Raw genomic sequence first — 18,763 nt, forward strand, 5'->3', positions numbered from 1 at the left:
TGTGTTTTAAAATTTATGGGATGGAGTTAGATATTTCCTGGCTTAACATGCAAAACAGAATGCAGTGAATTTTACAAAATATGCTTGAGCTGCATGGGCCATGGGATTGACGTCCCCCGCACATGCTCGAGGTGATCGCAGCGGTAGAGCTCAACGTGATCGGAGACAGCATGCCAGTTCGGATGAACGTGAGTGTCCTTTGGTTAAACAAAAAAGAAGTTTGTTCGACTACAAGACAATACCCCACGTCAGCCATCGACCAGTTATCAGCCACCCACCTTCATCCAACCAAACTCAGGAGAAATCGAAAAACAAATCAGACATTCCGTAAAATACAACTGCTACGACCACGTTGCTATAGAGAGAGGATATCAAAAGAAAAGGCAACAGCTTCTGGGACAATTTTTCAGCCTGGTGAGGGGCATTTCATGCCTCATGTGTTTCCATCACTCAAGGTCCTCATGCAGGGTTGCTCAGCCTGGCTGATCTGGCGCGTGACGCATGATTCACCTGCCACGCGTGCAGGCCGCGAAGGCCTCTCTTACAGCTCCTCACCCCGCTGACCTTCACTAGCCCACAAACATCATTCGAGGCTCTTGTATTTTATGATGCTCTGCAACCGCCGCTACCTCTTAGCTTATGCAATATAAATGCTGATGCCGTGTGTTAAGCCCACTATTCTTTTGTTGCCTTTTACCAAAGCATATTGCGAAACGAATGATCCTCTGAAATAACCTCAGCTAAATTGTAAACATATATATGGCATTGTGATGAGTGTTCAAAGATTGCTTTGTTTTCAGGTGATTCAGCTTCACTGAAGCGGTTTTAAAGTCTGTTTACCCTTCACGAGCCTCTATCCTATTGAAACTTCCATAAAAAGAAAGCTATGGATATATGTATGTATGTATATATATGTATATCAAGGAGATATATTGCAGACTATTTATGCGATGCAGCTTTGGAAAGCACTAATGAGCATCATGCTGTAAAATAATGATCAAGTGGCTAGAACTCATACAATTTATTAACATTGTCAATATTTACACCCATAAAATGACCAGGCCTTTTTATATCAATCGCTTGGGCCTGGGCATGTAAACATATAGGGCCGAATATATGAAAGGCATTCTAAGAGTTATACGCGTGTAGAATCGCTAATCGTGCGATGATCACCGGTTCAAACTTAGGCACCAATCGTGGAAGAGTGTTTATCTAATGCGGATCAAAACCTAATAGCAAGTGTTGGCACATTGTCAAGAACGTCTTACGTCACAATAGGATCAAAACCTAATAGCAAGGATTTAGGAATGTTACTGCAAAAGTTTTGGAAACAGGGTAGGGATGATCACAAGAAATGATGATGTGAAACCATCCATGGATCTTTCCTTGATAGTGGCTCTCCCTAGGAAAGACAAAGTGATGCTGAAATACACACACACACACACACACACACACACACACACACACACACACACACACACACACACACACACACACACACACACACACACACACAGTTAGTGTCAAAGAATGATGCAGGAATGGTTTCACATGATCATTTCTCGTGATCATCCCTACCTTGCTTACATATTTTTGGAGCAACATCCCCACATCCGTTTGCATTAAAAAGTTATTACACGTTTCTTTACTTTTTTTTAGGAATATATATCAGATGTTCTGCTACTGATTTACAAATATTGTATTACAAACTTTATAGACGTGCTCACATTGTAATGGTACTGTACATACTTGATAGACGATGTAACATTCTAAATAGTACGTACTTTATAGAAATACGTGGGTACATACATAGGTTATGTACATGGATTGTTACGTACGTGGGTTGTTACGTACATCGGTTGTTGTTTCACTGACTTCCTGATAACATTCCACCGTTAACCACACCCATGTAGGTCTGGTTGTTTCTCAGGCAAATGTGTCTGGTGACCCCGACCCCAACAGATTTATTGACAGTCGTGGTCCCGCACGCCCCTCTGTACCCTTCCTATTCCTTTACAAAGGAATGTGGTTTTGCGTAATTTTCAGGGAATCCTTTCAAACTATTAAATTTACAATAGCAAAGGATGCTGCACAAAGTAAAATGGTAGATTTGGTACCATGGATGGTACCATAGTCATTTGTCACCATAGATGGTACTTTGTCAGATGGTACCGTGGTCATTGCCATTGAGAGGCAGCTCGGAAATGCGTCGTCTGAAGATGATTATTATGAAAGAGAATAAGATTTGCCGGTTTTGACCGATGTCTGCTTTTGCCTTTTATGCCTCCGCCCCGAAGGTGGCCGGAAACATGTTTTCGTGTTGTCCGTCTGTCCGTCCGTACGGGCTAAACCTAGTTTTTCTCAGCAACCACATGTCCGATTGAGACAAAACTTTCAGAGTCGGACTGACCCCCATGCAGAATGTTTTAATGATAATTGTGATGTCATAGGTCACGTGGTATGGCAGCCATCTTGGATTTAATGCAAATAATTAAAAAACTATTTCTTGGAAACCGCTAAATGGAAAAATTTGAAACCTGGCACATTGTCAAGTACTCCCAATTGGGAACAAAAGCATGATAATGATGACATCATAGGTGAAGGGGTATACCAGCCAAAAATGTTTTAATCGAAATCCTTATCCTAAAATCTGAAATTGCATGCACATGATCTATGACACATTTGTATTGAAATATTAAATTTATGACATCATAGGTCACATGGTTTGGCAGACATTCTGGATTTAACCTAAAACCTTAAAATAATATCTTCTGCCAAACCACCAAATTGATTGACTCGAAACTTTCCGTGTGTCATTGACTAGGCATGGCGATTAAAGGATAACCACAAAAACGTCAATGGTCACATGGTTTGGCAGCCATATTGGATAGAAAAATGAACCTTATCCGATCAACACGAAACCTCACAAACGTGATCTCCTACCCATACATATGCACAGTGTACAGTTTTTAAGGTCATACATCACATGGTATGGCAGCCATATTAGCTTGAAAGCCGATAATTAAAAAATTCCTTCTCTGAAACCGCTTCACCGATCGATGTGAAACCTGCCATGGCTGGTGAAAATGTGATACGTGAAAACAGCCTAAGGGATTTAAATCAAACTTGTTTATTTTTAGGGTAGTGAACGAGGGCATCTACCCGTTGTGGGACTCTGCGGAGGTATATTCGTGACACAGTTGCATTGCTCTAGTTTTGTTTGATTTTGACATGGTCTAGCATACTGAAAGGTGATCCCTTCCTAGCCAATCAGCTGAACAGACAAGGTAGGCTATCATATGTAGCCGATGGGACTTTTTAAAGAAGATACTCCAACTTTAATTTTGCATGTGGCGGATTGGACCGACATTTTATTTTTCCTCGCCATCTCTCCATAGAGAGTATTAGCACACTCTCTGATAACAGAGAAAATTTCAAACATTGGCGAGGGCATGTTTCAGAATGTGTTTAAGGCCTTGAAGCAACGCTTTGCACAGCTTATAATTGGTAGTTTACATGGGACATTTTCTTGAATTTGCTCAAGAGGAGGCAGAATAATATATAGCAATAAGGCAGTTCAGATGCAATCCTCTGGTGAAGTATGACAATATCAAATTATTCAGGGTCAACTGTAAAGCATTTACAGCATTCATAGCTTTTGTAATGCACATTGAGAAACAACAAAGCATTTATATCTCATTATTTCACCTTCTTCCAATTACCATACGTTTATATTACTTATTGATACACAATGACAGGCTCTCTCTCTCTCCTCCACTTAGCACACGTCTCGTGACGTCCAGTTAGTCTTTTACGAGGCAACGAGATTTAAAAAAAAAAAAATTAACTTCACACAAGGAAGAGAAAGATGATAAGGGTCTGGTATGGTTATGGAAGGAGTGGCAAAACCTCACCAGACCTGCATACATAATAAATATATAGCCATTAATTAATTTTATACTGTGTATAAAAACCAAACATAAACCATGATAGATGTTACAATATCCATCGTCGATCACTTCAATCCAGATTACCCAGAGTGCCAAACATGTGGGAATCATCGCTCGGATACAAAGATTGTACACATTCACAGATTGAGTTTTTCATGATCAATGGTTGAAGGGATGCATAAGGGGAATGAGGGACGGACGAGTGGATGGAGGGATGTATGAGGGAAAGAAGGGAGGGATGGATGAGTGGAAGGAGACATGGATGAGTGGAAGAAGAGATGGATGAGTGGAAGGAGGGATGGATGAACAGAAGGAGAGATGGATGAATGAGTGGAAGGAGAGATGGATGGATGAGTGGAAGGAGGGGTGGATGAGTGGAAGGAGGGATGGATGAATGGATGGAGAGATGCATGGATGAGTGGAAGGAGAGATGGATGGATGAGTGGAAGGAGGGATGGATGAGTGGAATGAGGGGTGGATGAGTGGAAGGAGGGATGGATGAGTGGATGGAGAGATGCATGGATGAGTGGAAGGAGGGATGGATGAGTGGAAGGAGGGATGGATGAGTGGAAGGAGAGATGGATGGATGAGTGGAAGGAGAGATGGAGGCATGAGTGGAAGGAGGGATGGATGAGTGGAAGGAGGGATGGATGAGTGGAAGGAGAGATGGATGAGTCGAAGGAGGGGTGGATGAGTCGAAGGAGGGATGGATGAATGGAAGGAGAGATGGATGAGTGGAAGGAGAGATGGATGGATGAGTCGAAGGTGGGATGGATGAGTCGAAGGAGAGATGGATGGATGAGTGGAAGGAGGGATGGCTGGAAGAGTGGAAGGAGAGATGGATGAGTGGAAGGAGGGAGGGATGGATGAGTCGAAGGAGGGATATATGGATGAGTGGAAGGAGGGATGGAATGGAATAGTGGAAAGAGGGATGGATGGATGAGTGTAAGGAGGGATGGATGGATGAGTGAAAGGAGAGATGGATGGATGAGTGGAAGGAGGGATGGATGGATGAGTGAAAGGAGGGATGGATGGATGAGTGAAAGGAGGGATGGATGGATGAGTGGAAGGAGGGATGGATGGATGAGTGGAAGGAGGGATGGATGGATGAGTGCAAGGAGGGATGGATGGATGTGTGGAAGGCGGGATGGATGGATGAGTGGAAGGAGGGATGGATGGATGAGTGGAAGGAGGGATGGATGGATGAGTGGAAGAGGTAAAGGAGGAATGGATGGATCTATGGAAGGAAACATTTCGTTGGCTGCTGAATCTAATGCCAGATTACCTGGATCAATCTAAGACGAGGAACAATGCGCTGAATCCCCTCCAACCATTGTCCGTTGCACAGTGATTCCATGCAAGTGCATAATTTCAATTGGATGTTGGAGATGTGGGCGGGGTTTCACAGGCTAATCGGCTGTTTAGACGCGCGCAAACTAAACATTGTTTATCTGTTTATCTCATTACGTAAATTTATATTTCGACGTGTGATTAGCTCTAAACATGTAAATTATATGTTTTTCAGCGTTTAAGCTTGAAGGGTTAGGGATGGGCATGTTTCAGCAAGATGCTCGCTATGCGCCTTTCGTAAATTTTGCCCATAAGCGTCAAAGTGTCTGAGCTAGGACAGTCTCCAAAAAATGAAGTCAACTTTATTAAACCATGAATATACACACGTTCAATGATAAACAATACACAAAGGAATCATCATTCAACCAAACAAGAATATACCAATTTTCTCATCCACTATCCATTTGCATGCTAATTCACGTTAGGTTTGCACAGGTGATCCAACTCAGAAATTCAAAAGCTGTAATCATTTTTTATACATAGTCGAGGCTCGTGGAAGATAAAGGACACATAACAGATCAGTAAACAACATAACATAAGGAACAACAGGAGACAGGGGAAACACCAATAGCAGGGAGGAGGGCGAAGGTAGACGGAGATTGACAAACAAGAGATTCAGGTAACGATAAGGGGTAGGGGAGAGAAGGCAAGGGGTGGACAAGATGGATACAAAAGCAAAATTTTGAGAGGGATGGGGGCGATTTAACGGGTGTAGAAAAGATCATGGCTTTGGAAGAGGGATGACATGAGATGGTGGTGAACATCTGTTTTGAAGACCTGGAGGGATGAGTGAGATGGAAGAGAGTGTGGGAGTTTGTTCCAGAGTTGGGGAAAAAAGAGGAATGAAAGAGTTAAGGTGAACAGAGAGATTTGGTTTTGACAGTTTAACCATAAGAGGGTTGCTGGCAGATCTTGTGCGACCTGCAGGAATACTTGGGGGACAGAGCACAGACAGAGCTGGGGGAGCAAGGCCGAGAGGAGTCGGTAGAAGACAGAAAGACCACAACCTGCCTGCGGTGAGAGAGAGAGAAAGGCCCTCGGAATCAGCTTCATCGCGGGAGACTCTCCTCAGTGAAAGACACATGAAAGCCCGCTTGGAGTTTGCAAAAAAGCACCTAAAGGACTCTCGGATTGTGAGAAACAAGTTTCTGTGGTCTTTCATGTGTCTTTCACTGAGGAGAGGTTTCCGTCTGGCCACTCTGCCATAAAGCCCAGATCGGTGGAGTGTTGCAGTGATGGTTGTCCTTCTGGAAGTTTCTCCCATCTCCACAGAGGATCTCTGGAGCTCAGCCAGAGTGACCATCGGGTTCTTGGTCACCTCTCTTACCAAGGCCCTTCTCCCCCGATTGCTCAGTTTGGCCGGGCGGCCAGCTCTAGGAAGAGTCCTGGTTGTTCCAAACTTCTTCCATTTACGAATTATGGAGGCCACAGTGCTCTTGCGAACCTTCAATGCAGCAGAAATTTTTTTGTAGGCCTTCCCAGATCTGTGCTTCGACACAATCCTGTCTCTGAGCTCTGCAGGCAGTTCCTTCGACCTCATGGCTTGGTTTTTGCTCTGATACGCATCGTCAGCTGTGAGACCTTATATAGACAGGTGTGTGCCTTTCCAAATCATGTCCAATCAATTGAATTTACCACAGCTGGACTCCAATCAAGGTGTAGAAACATCTCAAAGATGATCAAGATAAATGGGAGGCACCTGAGCTAAATTTCAAGTGTCATAGCAAAGGGTCTGAATACTTATGTCAATGTGATATTTCAGTTTTTTCTTTTTAATACATTTGCAAAACTTTCTAAAATCCTGTTTTCTCTTTGTCATTATGGGGTATTGAGTGTAGATTGTTGAGGGAAAGAATGAATTTAAACGATTTCAGCATAAGGCTGCAACATAACAAAATGTGAAAAAAGTGAAGGGGTCTGAATACTTTCTGAATGCACTGTACTTCTGTTATTCATTTTTAAACTTGGAAGCATCGAATCCACTTCACTTTGTAGAATAGAGCAGCGAAGTCAAAGCATGGTGAACAGAAAGAAATTGTCACCCTTGTCATCCACTGGCGATCAGCATCTCTCCTGGCAGAGGTGGTGTGGGCAGGAGAGGATGGGTGCAGAGTGGGTGGGGAGGGGGACCGGCAGGGAGAGGGGGTTGGGGGTTGTTGGAGAAGCAAGTCATAGTGTAAAAACCATCCTGGTGAGAGTGAACACTTGATGGCGAGTTTGTGCACAATGTGTCAAAGGATGTGACTGCTAAATCAGAAGAAACACACAGTTGAGGGTGATGGGTGGGGGTTGGGGCAGGAGCTATCCTGGGGGAGTGGACACTTCAGGCCAAGTGTGAGTGAGCCCCGTGGGTGAAAGGGTGTACCAGTATATGTAAGCAAACACACTTGGCGTGGGAGGAGGGGAGATTAGGTGGTATGGGAGGGGGGGGGGGGGGTTGGAAGGAGATTTGTAGTGCAAAACCACCCTGGGGAGGGGGGAGTGAATAGTCTTCATGACAAGTTTGAGCTCCATGGGTTAAAATGTGTGACTGTAAAATCAGAACAAACGCACACAGTAGGGGGTGAGGGTGTAATGGGGGTGGGGGTTGGGACGGCATGCAGGGCAAAGTGCAAAACTATCCTGAGGGAGCAGAATCCCTTTATGCCAAGTGTGAATGAGCCACATGGGTGAAAGGGATGAAAGTACCCTGTAGATAGAAGTAAACACACATGGTGTTGGGGGGGGCTAATGTGTGGAGAGGTGGCGGGGGGGGGGGCGGAGGTGAGGGGTGGTGGGTTAGGGTGGGAGGTTTATAGTGCAAAATCACCCTGGAAGGAGTGAACAGTCTTCATGGTAAATTTGAGCCTCGTGGGTAAAAAGGTATGGCCGGCGCATATATGACACAAAAATACACATACGCAGACACCCATGGCTCAAATATGTATGGAAAAGATATACATATACTCTCAGTGGGATGCAAAAGTACAAGTGCACTTAAATCAATGCTAAGCTTTCATAAGTCACTTTTCAAACATGAACTAGTTATAATATTGAATACCTATATGTATTCATATTGTTTAATTTATTAGTCCCCTACCAGTTTCACAGGAAGGGACTATAGGTTTTCTCTCTGCCAGTCAATCCATCCCACCTGTGGTTTTCCAGACTTTCCATCTTTACTCTTCAACATATTCAAATGAAACATGATGCATGGCTTTATAATGATAAGTTACAGAACAAGGTTGAATATTGGGATGTTTCCCCAATTTTCCACGGAGTTATGCCCTTTTAGACTGTCTTGGAAAAGATCACATGTTACACATGGCTCAGTTTTCAGGTGTCCTGACTCCACCCACTGCTTTATATCCATTGGCTGGACTGTAGGCCTGACTCCACCCCAAATAAATCATACACCACCATTACATGAAGCAGCACAATTGGTAGACGTCAGGCCTTAGGCCTGGGTCCTAGTCCATGGCCTAGTGCAATTGGAACTAGAAAGCATCTGAAAATGCAAAGCCCGTCCGTGTCCGTTTGTATTCAGACATCTTCTTCCGTATGCTCAAATAACAAAAACAGTTTAAAAAATACAAAATGAAAATTGATGATTTAATGCAGCCTTGGCCTTTGAGCTTTTGATCTAAACAAATCAGCTTGTAGCTTTTGATTGGTGAACCAATTCAGTGACCCAATATGCAAATTCTTTAAATTTCAGGTCAATCTGGTGAAATTTGACGATTTTATGTAACACTGACCTTTGACCTATTGACAAAATTGTTAATTTGACATCTCCATATCTTCTTATAATAGAGCAAACGTATATAGTGAAGTCGGTTTGTATGTATTGTCGTGTGGCTGGCTCAGTCAACACCGAGAGTACGCCACGGATGGAGAATCGAGCTTAACGAGGCGTTTCGCAATTGATGGCGGATCATACGCGAGACGAAATGAAGAATTCCGACTTACCTTCACGGTCGCAGGCGTCTTCAACCTGAAATCAATTAAGTCACACGAAAAATGGAGTTTATGTACAAAAATTAAATGTGGCTTTATTGCCAAACTCCGAGAACAAAAGAACCGTGCCGATAAATAACTAAACCCCTATATCGGGACTTCCTCACACATCACTTCAAATACAGAACAGATGGGGAGGATGAATAAAATAAAACATTATGTTTGTGAATGCGCAAAGTATCTTTGTCTGCTGTCGTCCAGGCCCCAAACTCGTGTCCGGACGCGGCTCCGTCCTCGGCGAGAAGGAGGCCTCAGTCCGCTTCGTTCATGCGCTCCACTAATCAGCGCACGCCGCCCGGCAGGCCCCGCTCGCACAATCGACGCTCCACCGTCTCTCCAACGTCCAAAGGCCAGAACAGGTCAAATTGTGAGAAAGGCAAGGGGGCAGAAGAAGGTCCAGACTGGAGGTAAGCCAAAACGAGAAGACAAATGGAAGACAGAGATCCGGGCAGGATCAGTCCAAGAATGAGCAGGGCAAAATGTCAGCTGCCAGTGGTTCTATCGATCATCTTCTGACGCCACGCTCTATCTCCCCCAACCAGTGTGTCGTTTCTTGGTGGTTTTTCGCGCCTTCTCACGTCACCGGCGCTTGTCCTTCAATCAGCGACCTCCTTCTAGGTAGTGGTTTTGCGCCTTCCACCCTGATTGGCCGTGGTGTCATCGGTTGGTGGCCAATCAGTGTGTCGCTCCTTCACCTTCCTTTCCCCCAATCACGGGGAAGCTTTATGTCCCTTTCCCGACCAATCACACGTCCTTCCCTGCTCTGCCAATCGGTGGCCTGCTCTTTGCTTGCCCCTCCCCTGGCCAATCACGAGTTCTCCTGGGCATAGCTATCAGCCTGCCTGGTCAATGTGTGTTGCTATGCCAGCTGGTAATGCCCCAATCTGGCTTCCGGTCTGTTCTTCCGGTAAGTTTTATCGTCTTGTGGCGGAGGGGGATTTAATTAATGTGGTGCACTAATGGATCTAGCTAACGTATGTAGTGTGTTGCCATAAGGGACAAAAGGTAGATCACAGGTTTCACACACAATGGAGTCTTATCCTTATTCCCAAGTCTACCTATCACCGGACCATCCTCGTATGATCATAGGGACACACTTGATCTGGCAAACCGGGCTAACAGGACTTATTACATCGAGATTCTCTAGCACGACAGACGAAGCATGATACCTATGCAGATCTACATAAATCTTTATATGCCTACCCCAAAATTCATAACACAGCCCCCCCCCCCCCCTGCTCCCTCCTCCCCTATCCCCCGGAACCGTAGCACCTGCTAGGTTCCCTGCGGGCGCTAACATTCCAGTCTTATCACTTACTGTCTCACACCTATTTAACCTATGAAATAAATCAGGAGGGCTGTGGGAAGTGAGCCAAAGCTACCTACCTATGCTCCTTAACATGCTAACCCCCTTAACCAACCATGCATTTCAAATATTTACAATCATTTTGATTCGTTGTTTCTGCGGAGGGAGGAAACAAATAACACGCAAAACTAACTAAACCACAACCTTAACCAAACTTGCAAAAACTCAAAAACTCTATAAACATTTGTACAACCACCTCCTACAGACCGTGTCCCCCAGTGGATGCCACAAGATGCAACCTTACCTGCGGGGCCATCCCAATGCACCTCTAAATTTCCGCGGGCCCTGTTCTGGTGTTACAGGTGAGTGACATGGCTCGGTGGATTTCGCCGACATTCATTCAACACAAACCCATAACCACTCATACACATTCCATAAATCCTTACAACACTATAATCATCACACAGCTCTTATTCCACCCCCCTGCAGAACCATGGCATAGATGTCATATTAATATGTGCGTTTCTCTTCTGGGCAGCGGGGAGGTACCGCACAATCAAGATGGTGGGGGCACTTCAGGCTGTGGCGCCCGCAGTCCAAAAACAAGTCACTTGACTTATAAGTTCATTGCCCCCCCCCCCCCCACTTTACCTCTTGGGCCCGTGACAGTCAAACAGCCCTTTCCGCTGTTACCCTCACCCGTGGGCGTCTCCACACTCCAGGCTCTGTTGCCTCCTGCTTCCTCGCAGCTACACGGGTCGCCGGCAGTCTTCCACCCCAAGGCACCCAAACTGACCCTCCACCGACAGGCTCCAATTTTCAGTCACCACTGGCTGTCAGGGGTAATTGCCGCAGAGGGGGGTCGCAGTCATCGCTCCTCAGAGCTTGATCCGTACATGTGGACAAGCACACCTGCCCCACCCACAAAATACCAAAACACACTTCCTCCCCCACTGCCATTCAATTTTCACCACATATTTCCATGAGAAGATGTTACCAAAGCGATGTTTCAAGAGTTTTCATGTCCTGCCATTGTAAAATCCCATTCACATTTCACCAACACATTTCGAAAAGCACATTTCAAAACACTCAATAATCACCACTCATCCATAATTTCCACCCTCACGACCACATGAAAACACTACACCTCCACATAAACAAACGCCACCCACAAGACACTGTGTGGCACACATTCCACCCCCCTCACTGGCCATGCCCAAACTCTCACCCGCCCCCTACTCCAAATTACATGTCCCCCAATTTACATAACAAGTCCTGAAGCCTGAGACAGTACACATCCAAACACTTACCTCAAGTGCAGGTAGTTGCAGGTTGGTCGGGTCCAAAGTGTCATCCACCCTATAGAATCCCGAAATTTCTCATTGGGCCTACCAAATTGCTCTCTTCTCCCGACTGTACTGGCAGGTATGTGGATCCGCCTCCAACGGTGATTATCACTACTCTACTATATTTGGCCACCAACGCTCCGCACTTTTACCATGCAAGGGTCATCGGGGCAAGATAAGCAGCCGAAACGTCAACATGGCCCATTTGCGTCCATAAGGGACCAACACCCACCATCCATCTTTCGGCCCCCCTGTGAGGAACACAGCTGCACTAGCTCAAGCTGGCCAATGTGGTGAGCACCTGCTGCCAACACTACCACACTCACAACCTCGGCCCTGTGGGAGATGGTCGCAGTGCGTGGCATCCACCCTCACATCACCTACGCCATCCTCATCCCCCAGTCCCCACAACTGCAGCCCCCGGTGCCCACCCACACTTGACCATGCCAAGGTCCAGTCGACAGCCATGCTCCACCAGGTAACCCCTCCAGAAGACATGGCCCACACACCTCGGACACGCACAGCACCACGTTGACCACCCAACCACATCTCCACAACCCCGTGTCCCAAATATTGGCACAGTAGCCCCCGTACCCAGTTGAAGGCTGTGTCCTGCTACTCTATCAATTTAATCCCAGCCTCCAACACTTTGGTCTAACACACCTGGATCATTAATGGTGCCACTGCTGTCAGTTTCCACCATGGCATTTCAAAATTCACCCTTAAATTTGCATCTAACCTCAGATAACCCGTGCCAAATATTTTTCACATTTTACTAATCTCACCAAAGAAGGGTGCTTTTCCATACACATGCCAGCCGAGAATGGCCCATATGCTCGGCACGTTACAAATTCGCATTCAACAATCCCATGGCCCTATTCCCAAACCAAGAGTCCACAAATCATAATCGATCATCTGTGGAAGATCATTCTCACACCATCATGTTCCACAGATGCCCAAATGCAGGGGTTCTTAACCTGTGGTCCATGGACCCCTTTGGGGTCTGTGGATGGGCTTCAGGGGGTCCGTGAACCAGGCGCATAAAAATTATTTAAAATTTATTTTCGCTTGCATTTTACAAAAAGGTGTATTTTTTGTATATGTGCAGGATGTTATGTACTTATTCTTGCTTACTGAAGACTAATAGATCTGTAAGGTAGGTTGAAATGGGATGATACTGAGTGTACAGTCAGGTAACATACAGTCGTCATTGTCATCAAGTTATGACTTCTAGAATAGTTCCCGTCGATAGAAATTGAAGAAAATATACCTCGCCCCAGATTTTAGCGCTGGCCGCTAGACCTCGTGTTTACAGTTTGGTATCGTCGTTTGCACGACCGCTACCCAGTGCCGCTCCATAATTAAGTGCTTATTTCATAAATAAGAGAGTAGTTGATATTTCTTGTAATATTTTGAAGCAGGTCATGGAGGAATTGGCAGTTATGCCATTTCCCTTCAGTATGCAACTGGATGAAAGTACTGACATCTCTCAGTGTAGCCAGCTCCTTGTTTTCGTCTGTTATGTGCATGCTGATGCCATCAAAGAAGAATTTCTATTTTGTGAGCCCCTTTAAGAAACTACAAAGGCCATTGACATCTTACAAATGTTGAAAAACTTCTTTGCCAAGCAAAACTTTGACTGTAAAAAAAAATTGGGCACTCTGTGCACAGATGGAGCACCTGCGATGCTTGGCAACACATCTGGTTTTACTGCTCTGGTGAAGAAAGAGGTCCCTCACATCATTGTGACTCACTGTTTTCTACATCGGCATGCACTGGCATCAAAGACTCTGCCAACAATCCTGAAAGAAGTCTTGTCTACTGCCGTGAAAGTCGTCAACTTCATCAGAGCCAGGGCTCTGAATCATCGTGTTTTCAAGAGGTTTTGTCACGAAATGGGAGCAGAATATGAAGTTCTTCTCTACCACACAGAAGTTCGCGGGCTTTCCAGAGGACAAATCTTGAAGCGCTTGATGGAACCTAGGGCACAGGTTTCACCTTTTTTGAGAGAAAAGAAAAGTCCACTCTCGGAACAGTTTGACAGGGAGGAGTTCATTCACGGCTTGGCTTATTTGGCGGATATTTTTGGCCATGTGAATGTGGTAAGTCTTTCGATTCAAGGCCCTGCAGTCACCATTATGGATGCTGCTGAAAACCTACAAGCTCTATTGGCCAAGCTGCCACTGTGGAAGAGGAGATTGGAGGCAGACAACTATGCAAACTTTCCAATGCTGGAGGAAGTGGTTCTGCAGGATGGAGTCGAGAGAGACAAAGCCCTGTCAATTTCTCTGCATGCAAAAATGTGCAGATACCTGGAAACTCTGCAGAACTGTTTCGAAGGTTACTTCTGTTCAGATGACATTAAAGTTGAAACGTGGATTCGTAATCCTTTCCTTGCTGATATAAACTGTATTAATGATGCAGACCTTGCCAAAGATGACCTCATTGACCTGAGGACAAAGGAAATGATACGACATGAGTTCAACTCGAAGAGTCTTGGAGAATTTTGGTGTTCCTTGACACAAGCCCACCCTCGTCTGGCAAAGCGAGCTGTGGGAGCTCTGATTCCGTTTGCAACCACATATCTTTGCGAGTCAGGATTTTCACCACTTGTTACCATCAAAACGAAAAGTAGAAATCGATTGGATGTCAAACATGACATGTGTGTTGCCTTGGCAAAGACCACCCCCAATTTCATCTTCTTATTGAAGCGAACCAACAACAGCCTTCTCACTGAAATGTACTTTTGAGCAGAATTGAAGTTGATTTTTTGTTTAATCTGCACAATTTGGAAATATTTCATTTTATTCAGGGAAAGGTCATTGATTTTTGCATGAAAAAAGTGAGATATATTCTTTGTAAATATTGTTTTTTAAATTCTGATTATGATGGTATGTGAAGGAAATAATTTTCCTATGCAATAAAATTTATTCATTGTATGCAAAATTTTGTGTTTATGTGCTTATGTGCATTTTTCTGGGGAGGGTTCCGTAGCTTTCAACAGATTCTCAAAGGGGTCCATGACTCAAAAAAGGTAAAGAACCCCTGCCCTAATGGTTGTCCGGCAGGCTATGTCCATCCCTGTCCATGCGGTTCGACCTGCGTCCATAGACCAGCACAGCATGACAGGTCACCACATGCTGGCTGTCCCAGAGTCTCAGGGAGAGGGTGTCAGGCCACATGCCTGGGCGGTCACCACATCAGGCCCATGTTGGCCGTCCGCGATGCCACCCCCCAAAGCATGACCCACAACACCTTCCCCTAGTGGTCCTCATATTACACCATCCCAGACCTGTGAGAATCCACCTCGGACCCCCTGGAGGTCGTAGCCCCCACCAGGGTCCAGTGACCCTGCCAGCCTGAGAGACCCACTTGGGCGGCGCCCCGATGGACAAAGGACACCACACGTCGTCCGTCGTGTGAAGTCCTTCTTTGGCACACCTGAGCTCCTCACCACATGCAAGGCTTTCATCCACAGCTCAATGGAATACTGTTCTCCCCTCTGGGCCGGTGCTCCTGCCTCACACCGAGCTCCACTTCACGCTGTTGAAACCAAAGCTTTCAGAATCATTGGGATCTCCCGCGATGAAGCTAACTCCGAGGGCCTCTCACTTACTCACCACAGGCAGGTTGGTGGTCTTTCTGTCTTCTACCGACTCCTCTCCGGCCTTGCTCCTCCAGCTCTCTCTGGGCTCTGTCCCCGAAATATTCCTACAGGTCGCACAAGATCCGCCTGCAACCCTCTTATGGTTAAACTGCCAAAATCAAGACTCTTTGCTCACCTTCACTCCTTCATTCCTCTTTTCTCCAGCCTCTAGAACAAACTCCCTCACTCTCTTCAATCCCACTCCACCCTCCAGGTCTTTAAAACAGCTGTTCACCACCATCTCTTATCTTCCCCCATCCAAAACCTTGATCTTTTCTACCCCCGCTAATTTCACCCCATATCCACTTTTTTTGAAATATCAACTTTTTTCCTGGAAGTTCTTGTGGTATCCTTGTGTTTTATACTTCTCAAACCCCCACCCCCTTCCCACGCCTCCTCCCCCCAAGCCCTCTCCCTCCCACAGATCGCCCGATGTCCCTGCTCTCAAATGTTGTGTTTGTGTGCTTCCCCTTCTCTCCCCATCTTGTCTACCGCTCCCCTTATTATATAGCTCCCCTTATTATATACTTTGTGTGTCTGTTTTGGTTTTTTGTGTGACAAATGTTAGCTCTTTCACGAGCCTCGATCCTGTATACAAAAAAATGAAAATAAATAAATTAATAAACACTCCACCAGACCCCACGTGGGGCCCAGGTCATACCACGACACACATGGTTGGACCCAATGTCCAAATCTCTCCAGCACAGCCCCCCAGCTGGCTGGCATAACAAAATTTCCAAAGGGGCAACCTTTCCCCGAGGCCATCCCCAATGACCTCTGCCGGTCCGAATCCCGCAGCCCATGGACCAACTCCCACCAATGGCTGCTCCAAATCACATTCCCATTTAAATCTAAATTTATTTTTCCTTTTAACAATTTTCATCCTCACTGCCAACCCGAAGCTGCAGGTAACAACCCCTCCAGGTTGTTCTGCCCCTCCCTGCAGTGGTTACAAATTTCCTATGGGGACCAAATCGTCTGAGGCTCGATCTCCCGACTCTCCAAGGTCCAAATCCTGCTTGGAGCCAAGACACCCCCCCCCAACTGGGTATTCAGTTTCGGAGCCTCTGTTACCAAATTGTAGTGCATGGTGAGGGTCCCCTTGATCACCTCCACGGACCAACTCACCTCAACCCCCAGGCTCCTTTGGGCCTGGTCAACCTTGTCCTCCATGGGACTGTCACAGGTCCCCAAGCGCTGGATCAAATCCTGTACATCATCATCATCACTCATTTCCGGCCCCCACAGGCCGTCCCCCTCAATACACATCTGGTCCGGTTCCGCCACACGGACCCCCAATACCTCTACCCCCTCTTGGTCTGCACAACTGCCCTTGTGCTGCACCATTCCAAATTCATCCCCCTGTTGAGGTGCTGCGGCATCCACCGGCCCCGATAACTTTCCAGGCCTCCATGTGGGAAACATTCCCAAATGAAATTTAATTCTCCCCTATTTACATTTGAGCACTCCCCACTCACCTCCAAATTTCCTTCCCAAACCTCCCCATTTAAATTTCTACCTTCCCCATTTCCTTCCCAATTTAATTCACATTCTTCTGCAATACCCTGCTCCTGTGCCCCATGCACATCAGCTTGGGCTGCACACTCTTCCATTCCCATTTTCCCCCAATTTGCTTCCAATTCTGCCACCCTTGGCTTCTCCTGTGCCCCACGTGAATCATTCTTCTGTTCTTTCTTTATTTCATTCGTTTGTTCACGGGGCTCCCGTTTCTTTAATCTGGGCTCTCCTCTGTTCACTACTGGCATCCCATTTGTCGATAAATCTCCTCCTTTCGCCCCTCCATTCATTCCTTTGGGTATCCATTGTTTCATTCAATCCCCCCATTTCTCCCTTCAACCCATCAATTTTTTCACTCTGGGCATTAATGCTGTTATTCATTCCCTTCATTTCTCCCTTCAATTCATCCTTCATGACCTTCAAGTTTTAATTAATTCTCTCATTCTGAGCATTCAATAAATTTACCATGGCCTGGAAAGTTATAGGAGACGTCTCTGTAGCGGGGGAAGTTCCATTACTATCCTCCATCCAAATATTCGGCCCACTTCGAACCTCGGCATCTCCCTCACGCTCGTCCAAATCGGTGTCCGCCATCACGCCGCCGGCTGAAGCGCTTCCCTCTCGCGTATTTTACCTCAGAGAAAATAGAGATTTTAAAATTTTCGAACCGCGATGCCGTGCTTCGTGCACCCCAATCGACTATTAGAATTTAATCGTCTCTGACTAAAAAAGAATTTTACTTCCGAATGTCTAGCACGATGAACGCTCGCTCAGCTGTGTCGATCTCAGTCACAGACAAAAAATTTTTTTGTCCATCGGATCCGAATCCTCACTTCCTGACACCACTTGTCAAGTGGCTGGCTCAGTCAACACCGAGAGTATGCCACGGATGGACAATCGAGCTTAACGAGGCGTTTCCCAATTGATGGTGGATCATACGCGAGATGGAATGAAGAATGCCGACTTACCTTCACGGTCGCAGGCGTCTTCAACCTGAAATCAATTAAGTCACCCGAAAAACGGAGTTTATGTACAAAAAGTAAATGTGGCTTTATTGCCGGATTCCGAGAACAAAAGAACCGTGCCGATAAATAACTAATAGTCCGGCAGTGGGAGGGTGTAACCCCTTTTGGCCTGATAAAGTTTTTTTCTTTGCCGATTATTTATCATTAAGATACATCTATCTATAATTCCAGTAATCTCTGTGTGTATGTATGTATGTATGTATGTATGTATGTATGTATGTATGTATGTATGTATGTCTGTGACCGCTGTTTCTCGACAACCACGGGTCCGATATACTTTAAACTTGCCAGGTATATTGCTGGGGACCCGAGGATGTGCCTTTTCAAGGTTTCATATTAATCGGACAAGTAGTTACCGAGCTATGTCCAAAAAACGATTCAACCAATCAGAGAGCAGCGAGCTATCACGTGTGCCGAACGTGGCGAACAGACTCTGCCTCGGACGGCACATTTGAGAGCGTATTCATTTATTTCACGTTGGAAAACTATGTTGCCGTTAAACTATGTTTTAAAACTAAATAAAACTAATTTGCGATTCATCGTAACTGCGATTTGCGACCTTCCGGACAGTGAAGACTTCACTTCCGGCAGCCAATCACAGAACGCGTTGTTGCGAGCCGAGCCGA

The sequence above is a fragment of the Myxine glutinosa genome, chromosome 1 (assembly GCF_964187855.1).
Source record: "Myxine glutinosa chromosome 1, kmMyxGlut1.1, whole genome shotgun sequence".
NCBI lineage: Eukaryota > Metazoa > Chordata > Myxini > Myxiniformes > Myxinidae > Myxine > Myxine glutinosa.